Source organism: Meles meles, chromosome 1, assembly GCF_922984935.1.
Source record: "Meles meles chromosome 1, mMelMel3.1 paternal haplotype, whole genome shotgun sequence".
Classification (NCBI taxonomy): Eukaryota; Metazoa; Chordata; class Mammalia; order Carnivora; family Mustelidae; genus Meles; species Meles meles.
In genome coordinates this window covers 11,158,797-11,169,540 of record NC_060066.1, presented here as the reverse complement: position 1 = coordinate 11,169,540, position 10,744 = coordinate 11,158,797, and the positions used below count along the sequence as shown (strand labels likewise).

At 45.0% G+C, this 10,744-nt stretch overlaps 1 pseudogene; it reads left to right on the top strand.

The window, feature by feature from the left end:
* Window positions 1-445, top strand: LOC123926096 (annotated as a pseudogene).
* Window positions 446-10,744: the final 10,299 nt, after the last annotated feature.

The window sequence follows — 10,744 nt, the reverse complement described above, 5'->3', positions numbered from 1 at the left end:
ATGGTGGCAGGCAGGAGGCTGATGAAGGAGCTTGAAGAAATCTGCAAATGTGGAATGAAAAACTTCCGGGTTGATGAAGGTAATTTAGGTACTTGGCAAGGGCTTGTTCCTGACAACCCTCCGTAGGAGGTTGGAATGGAAATCAACTTTCCAGCAGAGTACCCACTCAAACCATCAAAGATCTCATTGAAAACGAAGATCTATCTACAGAACATGGATAAAAAGGGGCAGGTCTGTCCGGCGGTAGTTAGTGCTGAGAACTGGAATCCAGTAACCCAAGCTGACCAAGTAATCCAGTCCCTCATAGCCCTCCGCAAACGACCCCCAGCCCGAGCACCCACTTCAAGCTGACCTAGCTGAAGAAAACTCCAAGGACTGTAAAAAATTCTGCAAGAACGCTGAAGAGTTTACAAAGAAATACAGGGAGAAGCAAACCGTGGACTAAATTCTGCCACCACGGATTCCAGCGAGTGTGAGCGGAGCCCCCAAGCTGCGACTCAGACACTGTGCAGAGCAGGACTCTGCAAAACTGACATGTGCCGCGGCCTGCCTGGGGCCGTTTCTAACTTTCTACAGTTTTCTGAATCAAAAGTGGTCTAGGTAACCTGTCAAGAAAGGATTAAAAATTTAAGTTGTTCTTAAAAAAAAAAAAAAGTCAACAGGATGGAGAATCTTAGAAGTGGAGGGGGTTTTCAGCAAGGCCTAGTCCAGGTAACAAATAGTAACAAACAGTAGCTACGAACGCAGTAGGCATATTTGCAAGAATGGAAGAAATGCCCGCATCATAAAGGCTTCAGCATCTCTACTCCATGGAACGCTGTACGATGGTCTGGAACTAGCTTCTCTACCTTGGGTTCTTTTTGACTCCCTGTCCTTGCCCCTTCCACAGAGAGGCCAGCGAGGCTTCTCTAAATGCAAACCCAAAACACAGAAACAGAAACAAAAACACACAAATAAAGGGGGCCCCTGGGTGGCTCAGTCTGTTAAGCATCTGACTCTTGGTTTCGGCTCAGGTCATGATCTCTGGGTTATGGGATCGAGCCTCACATCAGGCTCCACACCGAGAGTAGAGCCTACTTAAGATTCTTTCTCTCCTTCTGTGTACCCCACTCCCTGACCTGGCCTCAGGCATACTCTCTCTCTTAAAAAAAAAAAAAGTGCAAACCTAACCTTATAAGCTTTGATGCTTCCTCGATGCTTGACACACCTATCGGTACATCAAAACCACCAAGAGGGGCTGTTTAAAATACAAACTCCTGCCCTCCACCCAAAGTCACCAAATGAGAATTTCTGGGCTTTGGAACTGGGATCAATAGTATTTAAAAGCTGTCCCAAGGAGTTAGCTGTGAGTGATCTAGCTTTTTGTGAGCTGCTGTCTACAAGGTAGTCCAGATACAAGATTTTCAAGAAGGGCTCTCTAGCATCATTGATCTCATCAGCTCAGACATGGCCTTTTTAAGAAATAATCTCTGCTCTCCCTTTGTACCACCCCCAAAACTCATGTACCCACTGTATCCCACACAGACTTTTTATAATGTCATTATTCAAAGGGTATCATTAAAATCGGCTTACGTATCTGCCACGTTCTCACTCCCCTGCCCCAGCCCTTTCTCCCACTCCCAAGGCAAATGTGTGATCGAAGTTATCATACTGACGTCAGTGCCTACCCGAGGGCCTGCTATAAAATTGACCCAATCCAACTGATCTGAGGGTCCGTTGATGAATGAATGGATAAACAAAACGTGGTATGTACATACGTTATTCAAGAGGGAGGAAACTGTGCCGTGGGCTCCAACAGGGGTGAACCTTGAGGACGTTAGGCTGAGTGAAATAAGCCAGCCACCGAGAGACAAAGACTAGATGATTCCACGTATGCGAGGTACTCTGAACAGTCAAATTCACTGAGAAAATGGTGGTGGCCAGGGGCTGGGGGGAGGAGGAATGGAAAGTGAGTGTTGAATGGTGACGGGGTTTCAGTTTTTTAAGAGGAGGAAAGTTCTAGAGATGGATGGTGGGGGTGGCTGTCTGACAATGGAACTGTCCTTAATACCACTGAAATGTCAACTAAAAAATGGTGCAGTATAAGAAAATTGAAGACGGTAAGTTTTATGTCATGTATTTTTTACCACAATCAAAATTTAAAAAAACCAAACTGAACCCGTTGTGGATGGTCACCAAGCATTTGTTGAAGACCTCTAGGATCAGAACATTTCCCGACAGGCTGACTTTGCCAGAGACACACTCTATTATAACTTGGACTCTTCAAGATAATGGCTCTGCACATAGTCCATGGAGCCACTGATGGGTGACCGCCAGCTGAGCTTAGGCCAATCCCGCTTGCTCTCCGTCTATCTGTCTGGCTCCTGAGGCTTGGCCCCTCTCCCGTCTTCTCCGTTCATGCCTGTGGTCTCAGCACTATTGTCTCTGGCAGATTCAGTGTGGCTCTGCCCCAGCCTCCCGTAGCTAATGGACCCTGCCTCACACGAACCCAAGGACTCAGCTCCCAGCTCGGGCCAGCCTCTTTGGAAGAAGCAATCAGATAGAAAGTTCTTTTTTAAGTAGAGCCAAGACCTCTGTCCTTAGAACTTTCCTCTCTATGGTTCATATTCTAACTTCTGGAACATTACAGGGTAAGCTGTGTCTCTTTTCCCATCCAGCAGCTCTTCTAACACTCAGAGACAGCTCTCTGATGATCCTTCCCAAATATTTCCTATTTTTGATCTCTCAGATAACAGATTTCTAGATCCTTCTCTCCACCCAGTTGCCCTTGCCTGACTTCACAGCAATTTGTTCATGTCTTCCTAAAACAGGGCTCTTTAAGTTCTCCACATGGCATCTGACCAGTACAGAGAAGAGCGGGATTCTTATTTCCATGATGTAGACCCAAATTTGCTGAATCCGGAAATAAATCCAGATATCCACGACATCTTCCAACTTAATAAGCCCAAAGTCAGCTTGTTTAACCAACACATTTCCTATGTCAGCCCGAAATGATGTCGAATGGACCTCAGACTTCAGACTATCTGAAGTACCTGTGCGCTATACATTGAACGGACTTTGTGCCATTTCATGTTTTAAATAGCTTTTCATTAAATTGTTTTAAAAGTTCATTAATCTGTATCTGGAACTTCTCTACTTCTCACCCCGTGTGCAGTGAAGCCTCGGGCATCACAGGCTGGTTTTCCTCACTTGCCCAGGCAGGATCTCACCTCCTTCCCCACAGAATCTGACCCAGTTATGGCTGGGATCCCCACGGGGGTCTCATGTGAGCTCCAAACAGGCTCATTTACTCGAGGCCTCTTGTGGCCGTCCCCCACCCTTACAGCTCTCCCATCAGGTGCCTGATCTGGCCAATGCTTCCCGCACCAGCCACTGAAACACAGAGCCTCTGCCCGTTCTGATATGTCCCAGAGCCCCCCGGAAGCCACAAACTTCAGGATACAGTTCTTTTCTATTGTGATGGGTAGCACCAGGCTTCTGCAGAAAGGGACTCAGAGCCACATATAAGGTGAAATTTTTGAATAGGGTCTGTGTGAAGCCATCTCTCCTCTTCCTCCTCCTCCTCCTCCCTCTTCTTTTCCCTGTCACCTTTCTCTTCTTTTCCTTCTGCTTCTCCTCCTCCTTCTTCTCCTTCTTTGCATCTGCCTCTTCTCCTTCTCCTTCTCCCTCTCTCCCTCCTTTCCTCCTCCTCCTCCTCCTTCTCCTCCTCCTCTTCCTTCTTCTTACCTTGCTTATTTATTTGAGAGAGAGTGAGAGAGAGAGAGCGAGCATGAGCAGTGTGGGGCAGGGGGGAGAGAAGCAGACTCCCCACTAATCAGGGAGCCTGATGCAGGGCTCGATCCCAGGACCCTGGGATCATGAGCTGAGCAGAAAGCAGACGCTTCACCGACTGAGCCTCTCAGGTGCCCCTTCAGATACAGTTCTGATGGTGCCTTTGTCTTGCTGAGTCTTCTGCCGCAAGGGATGGCTACAAGGGATGCTTCTGAGGGGTCCCTGTCCCTCACTCTTCATTGGTCACACAAGAGCCAAACACAGGTGTAAAGTGTGGATGGAAGCATCTTTAGAATTCTTTGCCATTTTGCATCTCCACCACTCAAATTGGGCAAAAACAGTATGCTTGCCCAGAAAGCACAGCTCTAACGGAGATCATCTAACCCATCCCCCCACCCCCACCCCAACCCCTGACTATTCTGTCCAAATGACAAAGCTGAGACCCAACAGGGAAAGTTATTTAAGCAGAGTGATTGTGTGAGACTGTTAAAGCCAGGAATAAATCAGTCTCCTGAGACTCCCAGGAGATCAGATCTAAAAACATGCCTAATAAACGTGGCCCCTTTCATGATATTTATCTGGAAATTTCAAAGGGTTTTTTTAAATCATTAAGAAAATATGTTTTGTGTTAAAACTCAGCCATTTACCCAATCATTCACTCTCCCTCACCCCAATCTTAAACTCTTCCTGTCTATTAGATATTAACTAGGTTTCAGTTAGGAAAAGATGGGTGAAATCCAGCAGCAACATTGCTAGAAACATGAAGTCTTTTTTTTTTAATTAAAAAACTGTAAGTCGAATAAGTTTTTCCGTGAAGGCAAATGCTAAAATAATAATAAATAATAATAATAATTTTAAAAATGCAGGTGAATCTCGTATTTTCCTGAGATCGAGAGTATTCCTCGATCTCATCGTGAATCTCGTATTTTCCTGAGATCGAGAGTGGTGTTCCTTTCCTATTGGAGCTGCTACTTTCTCTGAATGTGGTCTCTGAACCAGTCTTCTCTGTGAGTGGTGCGAGGTCTCAGTGCCTCACTTTACTCATGAGTAGAATGGACTTCGATGGTGACTTTAATGGTCTCCGACTAGAAAGTTGTACCTGGTAAGCCCCAGGTGACAGAATCAGTTTAGCCATCCCTCCCTCCACTGGTTCCTGTACTCGCTGAGGATTTATTGAGCTTCACCTAGGTCCACTCATTCAACAAGTATTTACTGAGCACCAACACTGTTCGTGGTGTGTAGACTCTCTCAGCAAACAAAAACATAAAAGAGACAAAAATCCCCATCCTTGTGGAGCTTGCATGCTAGTGGCAAAAATGTGGATAGAAAATTAGTAAATGACATAATGTATCAGAGGTGATGAAGTCTCTGGGGCAGAAAAAAACAGCAGAACAGGGCAAGGGAGCATCAGGAGGACTGGGATGGGTGGAGCCAAGGTTGCCATTTTTCCTTTTATTGTGGTAAAATATACACGACAAAATTTACCATTTTAACCATTTTTAAGCGTATAACTCAAGGGCATTAAGTACATCCATTACCACCATGAATCTCCAGAACTTTCTCATCATAACAGACTAGAATTCTGTCCCCCTGAAACACTAATTCCCCCATCGTCCCTCCCCCCAGACCCGGGCAACCACCATTTTACTTTCTTTTCTATTATTGTTTCCTCTAGGTACTTCATAGAAGTAGAATCGTAGTGGTAATTGTACTTCTGTGACTGGCTTCTTTCACGGAACATCATGTCCCCAGAATTCATCCATATTATGGCACGGGTTGGAATTTCATTCTTTTTTAAGGTGAACAATATTCCATCGTATATAGATGGCATTTTGTTTATCCACTCATCAGCCAACGGACGTTTGCGTTGCTTACTTTTTGGCTACTATGAATAGGGCTGCTAAGACCATGGGTGTGCAAATAAATACCTCTTTGAGTCCCTGCTTTCAATTATTTGGGGTCTATACGCAGAAGTAGGTCGGGATCATATGGTAATTCCATACTGGAGCTTTGATGAACTGCCATACTCTTTTTCCACAGCAAACGCATCATGTCATAGTCCATGAGTCCTCGCAAGGATTCCAATTGCTCCGCATCCTCACCAACACTTGCTTTCTGTTTGTTTTTTTAATATATTGTAGCCCATTTAATGGGTGTGAAGTTGTATCTCATTGTGATTTTGATTTGCGTTTTTCTATGATGTTGAGTGTCTTTTCATATGCATACCGTAGATCTTCCTTGGAGAAGTAGCTATCGAGTCCTTTGCCCATAAATTAGGCTTTTTGTTGTTGAGTTTTAGAACTTCTTTGCATATTCTGGATATTAATCCCATATCACGTATGTAATTTGCAAACATTTTTTTCTCCTATTTGGTGGGGGGGCTGTCATTTTAAATGGGTTTCGTCGAGAATGTGTCATTTGGACAAAGTCTTGAAGGAGGTGCCTGTCCAAGGAGAGGAAATGGTAGACTCTGAGAATGTGTAGATTGGGGAAATGAAAAGACCTGTAAACAAGCCCCAAAGATCATTCTTAAATGATTATAGGGTCTGCCACTGCCTTGGGGATTCAGAATCAGGCAAGTATGGGGGCTGGAGGGAGGAGCATAGTTGCAAGAACGCATTTTCTCCCTTTGCTTCATTTGTCCACAGTGGGCCCTCCTGGAGAGCAACAGTCCAGGCTCTCGCCCATGTGACTGGTGGTGACAACCTTTGGATCGAGCATGCCCCAAACTCTCCCTAGGCTGGACTGTCCCTCTCTAGAGGTCTAGAGAGGCAAAGAGTATTAGCAGATCCTTTTGGCCAGAAGTAGGAAGCCATGACCTGTCATCAGTTTTAATGGTCGTACAGATGACATTCTGTGCTATCCATCTCTCTGTGTCCCACATCTCTCCCTTGGGTCTATAGTCAGGAGGAGAAGAAAGGGGTTATTATTTATTGACCCCTTGAAGACCTCTGCAGCTGGTCTCGGTCATGAATGGGGAAGAGGCAAAGTGTTTTGCTGGTCCCTCCTTGCACTGATGGCCTCTCTTTCAATGTTCCTCATCTGCTTCATCCAACAGGTGGTTGAACAAACTGGAATTCAGCTCTATTGTCTGTGGGTCACAGGGAAATGGGAGACAACTCAACTCTGTCCACTTACCTGAGACAGGCCAGGCATTGTGCCTCATGGTTTGCATGACCTTATTTTGATCCTCATAATAAATACATTTCATTATCCCCAGATGAGGAAGCTGAATGCCAGAGGTAAAGCTCGTTGCTCAATGCCACACATCTGCCTGATTCCAAAACATAAACCTCGTCCATCATGTCCATGGAAACGAGTTCCCAGGGCCTGGAGAACCACAGTGGGAAAGGGAGAGGGAGGCTGACTTTTCAGGGTTCCCAGCCCACCTCACCACTTCTGCCTTAGCCAAGACTTTTTCAGCTGCTTTATAGGACTTGTTGTTTCAGCTGCAGAAAATGTATTAATTTTCCCTCATTTGAACAATTTCCATACCCTCCAAAGAAGCTCGCCATCCAATTCTTTTATTCCTGACCAAGAGTATTAAATCAGTGGTAGATTTTACATTCCATGGCATCTTAGGGTTGCGAATAGGTTATTAGCATTACACACCAAAATTCATTTGCAAAAAAATATTTATGTTTAAATGAGTAGGCGTGACACGTACTTCTTCCTATCTTAGCCCTCACCATGTCCCAGGCCTTTCATTCTTTTTTTTTTTTTCCATTTTATTTATTTTTTCAGCGTAACAGTATTCATTCTTTTTGCACAACACCCAGTGCTCCATGCAAAACGTGCCCTCCCCATTACCCACCACCTGTTCCCCCAACCTCCCACTCCTGACCCTTCAAAACCCTCAGGTTGCCCCAACCTCCCACCCCTGACCCTTCAAAACCCTCAGGTTGTTTTTCAGAGTCCATAATCTCTTATGGTTCGCCTCCCCTCCCCAATGTCCATAGCCCCCTCCCCCTCTCCCAATCCCACCTCCCCCCAGCAACCCCCAGTTTGTTTTGTGAGATTAAGAGTCATTTATGGTTTCTCTCCCTCCCAATCCCATCTTGTTTCATTTATTCTTCTCCTATCCCCCTAACCCCCCATGTTGCTTCTCCATGTCCTCATATCAGGGAGATCATATGATAGTTGTCTTTCTCCGATTGACTTATTTCACTAAGCATGATACGCTCTAGTTCCATCCACGTCGTCGCAAATGGCAAGATTTCATTTCTTTTGATGGCTGCATAGTATTCCATTGTGTATATATACCACATCTTCTTTATCCATTCATCTGTTGATGTACATCTAGGTTCTTTCCATAGTTTGGCTATTGTAGACATTGCTGCTATAAACATTCGGGTACACGTGCCCCTTCGGATCACTATGTTTGTATCTTTAGGGTAAATACCCAGTAGTGCAATTGCTGGGTCACAGGGTAGTTCTATTTTCAACATTTTGAGGAACCTCCATGCTGTTTTCCAGAGTGGTTGCACCAGCTTGCATTCCCACCAACAGTGGAGGAGGGTTCCCCTTTCTCCGCATCCTCGCCAGCATCTGTCATTTCCTGACTTGTTAATTTTAGCCATTCTGACTGGTGTGAGGTGATATCTCATTGTGGTTTTGATTTGTATTTCCCTGATGCCGAGTGACGTGGAGCACTTTTTCATGTGTCTGTTGCAGGCCTTTCATTCTTACCTCCCTTCATTGGAGTTCCTTGGCTTGTTGCCCAGGCCCTCAGAACACTGGCCTTGTGCTCTGGTCGCTGGTCCTGGCAGCACGCGTAAGAGGTGGACTCACTGCTGAGTATGACGTCATAGAGTTATGGTTACCAGGGCGTTTTGTTCATTTCCCCCATCTTGTTTGGGAGGAACACCCCGAGATGTGAGTCTTTGTGGAAGGCAGCAACTCCCTCTCCCACCCCCATCCCACCCATCCTCTGGAAGCTGACAAGGATAGCGTTCTCTGTCCTGGGCTGCTGGGGTGAGGGCAGGAGATCTGGGCTGGAATGATCAAATATCCCAGGATTTTACAGGTAGGGGGAATGACACAAAGGTGCAGTGGAAGGAGACAATATTCACGCTGGTTGCAGGAGACTCCAAAGTCCCTCAGTGAGTATCTACACTGTGAAGCCTTCGTCTACCTGTTGGGCCAGCAGTTCCACTGGGATTGCTGTATCTAAGGAAGATTAGTGCCCATGTCCACCAAAAGGTAAGTGTAAGCGATCGTGGCAGCATTATTCATCATAATCAGAAACTAGAGATTACCCAAGTGCCCATAACAAATAGAATGAATGAAATGTTTTGGTACAATCACACAAGAGAATGTTATACTGCACTGAAAACAAACTGTGAACTATTATTCTTAGCAACCACATGGGTGTATCTCACAGGTGTAATGAGTGAGAGAGAGAAAAACGTTGGCAGTCCCAGTGGCTGCACTTGAACTAGACAATTATGACAGGCTCTCGGCTGTGTTCTCAGATGCCTAGACTCCTTGGATCCTGTTGTTTGAGCCAGGTTCCCCAGCTGGCCTGTTGATCCTGGAGCTGCCTGCTACATTTTAAGTGATGTTAGTCGTAGTCTTTTTTTTTTTTTTTTTTTTAAGATTTATTTATTTATTTGACAGACAGAGATCACAAGAAGGCAGAGAAGCAGGCAGAGAGAGAGAGGAGGAAGCAGGCTCCCTGCTGAGCAGAGAGACCGACGCGGGGCTCGATCCCAGGACCCTGGGATCATGACCCGAGCCGAAGGTAGAGGCTTTAACCCACTGAGCCACCCAGGCTCCCTAGTCTCTTGCTTTGCTGGTGACCTAAGCCCTTTTCAAGCATGTAACCTAGGTCTGGAAAGCAGGAGCCAATAAAACAATAAAGGTGATTGCATTTTGTCAATTGTAAAGAACCAAGATACAGGGAAGGCATTATTATTAATTTTAAAAAGGCAGAGGAAATGGGTGTATGAAATGCTCAGTTAGTTTGAAACATTAAAATCATTTAAAACCATGCTTTACAAGGCTGCCTAATTGCAAAAGCTATAAACTCTCTTGGGAAAACAACCATTAAAAAAAGCGTGACATTTCAGAATGTGATACAAGTCAGGACCAACTAACTTAGGATGGTTATTGTAGCAGAATTGTTGTTTTGGCTTAATGGGACACTTTAAAAATACAATTAGGCCTTTAGACTCTGGCAGAATAAAAACACACAATGAAATGAAAATAGCAGGTATATTGGAAGATAATGTTACATAAGGAAATTATTTTGGTGAACTTTATTTGAATCAGGATGATTCATAATTGTATAATTAGATACTTCAATTTAAACGTGAAATGCAGTAAATTACTCAAGCAGCAAACAAAACATCTCTCTCTCTGGTATTCCTCAATGAAACACATTAATGATTAGGGTTTTTTTTTTTTTTTTTTTGTGAGTTGTGAAAGTTGGTAGCTTGACGTCTGCAAACATTTCCTTTAGTTTGGAAAGTGAATATATAGGGTACGAGTTTTCTTTTGTAGTCAATCACCTTCCATGAGGTCTGGGTCTCCTCATGTCCCGTGACGGCCTGCGTGCCCCAGAGGTTCCTGGATGGCCACATCAACAGGGCATTGTGGGAGCTGCTCACAGCATTGCTGGGATGGATGGAAGGGCCTTTGTCTGTAGGGCCGACTGGCTTCCATGTCAGAATCTCAGACTGATGTTGTTTCTCTAGCATCCGAATGGCTCTTCTGTTCCTCCCGCCTGCCATGTCTGTTTAGCTGTTCCAGTTAGGATCTATTTGGGCAAAAGTGGCTAATCCCTTCACTGGAGATGAAACACTGGGGGGTAGTTGTACCAATTGCACTTAGACAGCCTCATCTGAGACTCCTAACCACCCTCGTGCTAGATATTGGTTATTCAGGCCCTTTTTAGCAAATGAAAAAACCACGGGGGGGCTAGTCACGTGTCCAAGACCTAGAGGATAGTGGCAAAAGTGGGATCAAACTC